The sequence below is a fragment of the Antedon mediterranea genome, chromosome 4, assembly GCF_964355755.1.
Source record: "Antedon mediterranea chromosome 4, ecAntMedi1.1, whole genome shotgun sequence".
NCBI classification, from domain to species: Eukaryota; Metazoa; Echinodermata; class Crinoidea; order Comatulida; family Antedonidae; genus Antedon; species Antedon mediterranea.
In genome coordinates this window covers 18,384,011-18,389,742 of record NC_092673.1, presented here as the reverse complement: position 1 = coordinate 18,389,742, position 5,732 = coordinate 18,384,011, and positions in this window count along the sequence as shown.

Sequence of the window (5,732 nt, the reverse complement as noted above, 5' to 3'; positions counted from 1 at the left end):
TGTCAACTTCGTAGCTTATCTTCTTTCTGTGACATGCAAACTCTAGAAAAAAGTAGAGCTATTCTAAAAAATATTAACCATGCCTTGTTCAGTGATTTCGAGCTCATGAATCATGGGCGTCGCTTTCGATGCCTGGCATGTAGAACAAACCGGAAAAGGAATTCTTTTTTGCCAGTGGCTATTCGACTCTTAAATTCTTGAACCTTGACTTGACTTTTTTTTTTTTTTTTGTTCTGTGTATTGTGATATTTTGTATATTTTGTAAGATCATTTTAATCCAGACCTTTTTATTTGAATTGCCCCGTGTGGGATGATTAAAGAATTTTGAATTGAATTGAATTGAATTGAATTAGTCTTATGTGGTATCCCATGTTAGATCTGGTTGATGTGCTCTCTTTTTTGGGTTTCATGGGTCACTATCAGGGTCGTACGCAATTGCAAAAGGTCCACATTTTATAGGGTCTTATCGTCTTCAATCAATATTATGAAAATGGTCCAAAATATATTAATCAGCATCCACCCAAATAAAATCCTGTGTACGGCCCTGACTATATTTGTCAAAATTGGTTTTATTTGAAATTTCATTTTTGGTTAATCTTCTGTTGGGCTACAGGGACCTCTAATAGGTAATTTGTTTATCTCACATTTGATCTGGTCTGGTTCAGTCATAAGACTTTAGCAAACATTTATTATCTTTATAATCTAAATATATTTTTTTACATATTGCTCTGGTCAGACAGTTTATATGATAACAAGTTCATTATAACACTTATACAGAAAACCAGGGTAGAAATTGTTATTAATGATTAGTTTGTTTTGTTTTATTGAGTTCCTGTTATACAATTTGTTATCAGATAATCTTTACCATAGATTTAATATTAACATTGTATTCTAATGTTAAACAAAGATAATAAATAGAACACAGCAGTTTATAACTCTCTGTACTATTACCATTTAGGTTATATTTACACAGAGTGATAATAAAATTAAATATGTCAATACTCTGTCAATCATTGTACACTACTATTACCAAAGTGATATTGAGGATGAACTATAGTGAGTGGGTTAACAATGGCACTACCTAGCCCTGGCATAGCAGATAGATTGTTGTTGACTTGTTTTCACGAAGGATAGATTAATAATATATCTATTTAACTTGTTTCTAGTAGAAAAAATAAATATTAATTAAATGTAACATATATATATCATAAATAAATTACTTAATTTACCAGGCATAGATTATTACGCAGCAAAGAATAGACCATGCTGAGTAACGCTGGGTAGATGTTTGTTGTTGTGGTTCGGTCTTTCTTTGTGAACTAATTTAAAGTTGTATTGTCCCTTTGTCAAATTCCAAAAAAAAAAAAAAGATTTCGAAAAAAGTGGGTCATTTTGAAGTATCATAATAGTTATTAACTTTCACCAAAAATTAGTAGAAAAAAAAATCATTTAACTGAAATACAGATGTTTTTTGGTTCAAAAAATAACTTTGACTGGAAGTCAAAGTTTTCGATCAAAACATATCTCATGCAACGCGCTTATTTGGCTCCTCTGTATGCATAATCATAAAACTTCATCGCGATCTGTGTGAAAACACCATCTTCTCAACCGTGAAAAGTTGTAAACAATCCTAATTAGCATCATGCAAATGTATACTCAAGGTTTGAAATCTTTGTTTACTTTCGCTCGCGACGATTTTCCAGACGAAATGTAATCAAATTAATTTAGCTGTTAATTACGTAAAATTTTTGTTTCTGGCTCAAATTTTCAACTTAAAGTGAATAACTTTAATATTACTTTGGTATGGCCAATTTAAATTTAGAATATTTTGACCTTCATTTTTTTGTGTTCAAGCGACAATACATCTTTAATAATTTTTTGTAGAAGTGAATGTACCCATAGTTTGCTATTAAATATGTTTTATAAAATGCATTATTTATTTATTTTTATTTCAACAATATTTTATGAGGGAGGTCCATCCAGCCGAAGCTGACCATTAGGGACCCTCACAAAAATATGACGAGACATAAACATGTAACAATATAAATTAAATTAAAAGAAATCAAATTTAAATATACAGTAGAACCTCTGTTTTATGTTCCCTGGATTTTATGTACGCTTAAAATGACTGATGACATCATCATTTTCTTACATTGAGGGCGCAATTTAACAACAAGCACAAAGCCATGGATGTGTGAGGAACTCAGCTACACATGTGCATTCCACCTACTGTACAGCACTGACTGTTTTTATTATGGAAAATACAAGAACATTGATATTTTATTTTTAAAACTTTTATTTAAACATCGCACAGCCTGTATATACTGCACTTTTCTAGTTAGGCCTCACATCTTGCTAGGCCTGCTAGCCTGGCCTAGATTAGTCTAGGCAAGGCCTAGCTAGTGACCACATGCATGCTGTGCAAGTACTGTAGGCAAACATGGCAGCCTTTTTAGCTATAATCTACGTATTTGGGGTCAATTTAAGGTCAACCTGGATTTTACGAATCCCATGTTTTACGTATGTCTTTTGGTCTCACGCGTACCGTACGTAAAATGAAGGTTCTACTGTATTATCATAATTCTATTAATAATATGACATAATATACTGTCAAATGAAGTCTTCTTTAGTCTGTATACATCCGCTCTCATGAGGGCGGGCATCCACGTTCTGTTACAAATTTCTAATCCAAAAGTCGCAGATTACTCATTCTTATAATATATTCTCCGTTTTTACTCTCAGCTGGTCATCTCTGCAAGATGGCTTCGGGAGCACAAACATTTGTTTGACTTGAGTTGTCATTTAGTTGTGAGACCCTACATTTTTATTTTGTACCCGATCGTCTCTTGTCCCAATCGTCTTACAACATTATTGGGCTCCCCGATCGCCTGGGCCATGCCTGGCCCTAGCTGTTTTATTTCGACTCCAAACTTATTTTGAATACCACACCTTAGTATTGGAGCCTCATAAGTACTTGTATGAAGAAGAATCACATAAAAAGTAACAAGTAAATCCTTTAAATTGATGATTTTACAGACGTGTTTCTTGCACACCGTTCGCAAATTTCGCATACACGAAGTTCATTTTTTTCGTCTCTATGGAGCGCCAAAAGAGCAACTATAATAGAGGGTTAAAAATTCAGTGGAATGCGTCTACTTTTAATGCATCTATTTACGAAATACACGTTTTAATTCACAATTTTTTGTCAATTGTTACATGTTACTGGCGATAAATAATACAGTTCTACTTTTATGGCCATTATAGATCTGGTTGAACGAATAACCGATGCGCTTGATAAGAAAAAAAATACCATCGGAATATTTATTGATTTGTCAAAAGCGTTTGACACCATCAACCATGATATACTTCTTAAAAAATTGGAACACTATGGCATAAGAGGCACGGCCCTTAAATGGTTTAGAAACTATATTAGTGGAAGGAAACAATTTACGTCTATTGATAACACAAGTTCGTGTTTGATGGATATAAATTGCGGTGTACCACAGGGTTCAATTCTGGGGCCTCTACTTTTTATTTTGTACATTAACGATGTATTTAATTGCTCAAACTCGTTATCTTTTGTTTTATTTGCTGACGACACAAACATATCTGCATCTCACGAAAACTTGGATACGCTCATAGAACTAGTTAATGGTGAACTAAAAAATGTTTCGGATTGGTTCATGTGCAATAAACTATCAATCAACATTAAAAAAACTAATTACATAATTTTCCGCAATCAGCGAAATCCAAGTAATTTAGAGAATGTAAATATTTATGTCAACAATAAAAGAATAGATAGAGTTAAATCGACTAAATTCCTTGGAGTACATATTGATGAATTTCTCACATATAAGAACCACATCAATGTTACAGCTAGGAAAATATCTCGATATGTAGGCATACTATATAAAGTAAGACATTTTTTACCAACCTATGCTCTCTGGACAATATACAAATCACTCATTGAACCAGTATTAAATTATTGCAACATAATATGGTGTAGCACATTTCCAAGTTATTTAGATGAGTTATTTAAACTCCAGAAAAGGGCATTACGAGCTATAACATGGTCAAAGTTTAATGATTCAATGACTGAATGTTTCCATAAATTTAAACTTCTTAAAATTGCTGATATCAATAAGTACCAAATTGGGCTTTTCATGTATAATGTTACTACTAATCAGGACGTGCGTTTTTCATCGCTCTTTATTAAAAATGGTTCTTACCATAATTATAATACAAGATCTAAAGACAAAATGAGACTCAGAAAACGTAATCGTACTTCTACTAGTTTTACTGTGTCATGTGTGGGACCCAAATTGTGGAATGACTTGAATTACGAACTACAAAGTACCAAATCAATATATATATTTAAATCATTGTTTAAAGAACATTTATTATCATTTTACAAATAATTTTAAAAATTATACTTGTTGCAGGATTTAGCTTTTTTATTATTTATGTTTTAGTTTTTTAGGCTAGTTAGGGACTTAGGGGGACACAACTAATCAAGCTCTTTTGAGTTTTTATGTGTTTCCTTTTCATCTTTTTTATGTTCTCATATATTGTTGTTGTATATTTTCATGATAGAGGATGAATAAAGAATATTTGAATTTGAATTTGAATGTGCTGTTTTCAAAGAACATTATTAAACGACTCTAAATCAGCATCTAATTGGTCTATGTCCAGGACTACAACGGATATTATTTAGATCATTGAGGTATATAACCTACAGTACATCTTATGATGATGAATTTGTCGATTTGTCGAAAACCATGTACAGTATCAACAGTTTAGTTGTATTAACATTGATAAAATATATTTAAATTGAACGTAATTTTCACCAACAATAGATGCATTAAATATGCGCATTCCACTGCCTTTTTAGCCCTCTATTATAGTTGCTCTTTTGGCGCTCCATAGAAATGTCAATATTGAACATGGAGTGTGCGAAATTCACAAACCACGTGCAAGAAACATGTCTGTATATTTCATCGATTTAAAGGATATATTTGTTACTTTTTCTGTGATTCTCCATTGTAAAAGTACTTATGGATGAGGTCTAGGCCTAATTCTAAAGTATGGTATTCAGGATAAAGTTCTTTAACACATTTGGAGTCGAAATAAAAGACAGGTGCGAAACGGAACTAGCGCCCCTAGGCCTGGTAGTGTAGTACGTAGATGGTTCGGCCTAGAGCTAGTAGTAGTAGTAGAGGCCTAGCTAGGCCCTACTAGGCTACCTAGCCTACTATTCTAGGGCCTAGCCTAGACCTGACCTGGCCTAGTTTGTTAGCTAGCTAGGTAGGGCCTATAGCCTAGCCCTAGGATACGAATATAAGATCCAAAAAAAGACCTGCTATTAAAACAACACATTATAAAGAATTCCGTATATGATATGGTATGATAATAATGAAACAAAACTTACTTCTTGTTTCGGACATCCTTTCTGTATAAAATGCGTGTGATGTTTATAAAACTTTATTTTTTATAGAGGGCGCAATCACAATTTGTCTACATATTTTTATCGCTGCAATATTATCGAAGAACTTTATTACTCGACCTCCAGCGGGTTGTTGAAATGGATATTATTATTCTTATAATATACAATACATTTTTAACAATAGCTAGAACGTATAATTTTATATCCTCGATGTTAAAATCTCCCCCTTCAAAAAACACTATCCTTACAAATAAACAAATAAGTTTTTCATTCATAATTTAGTATTTAT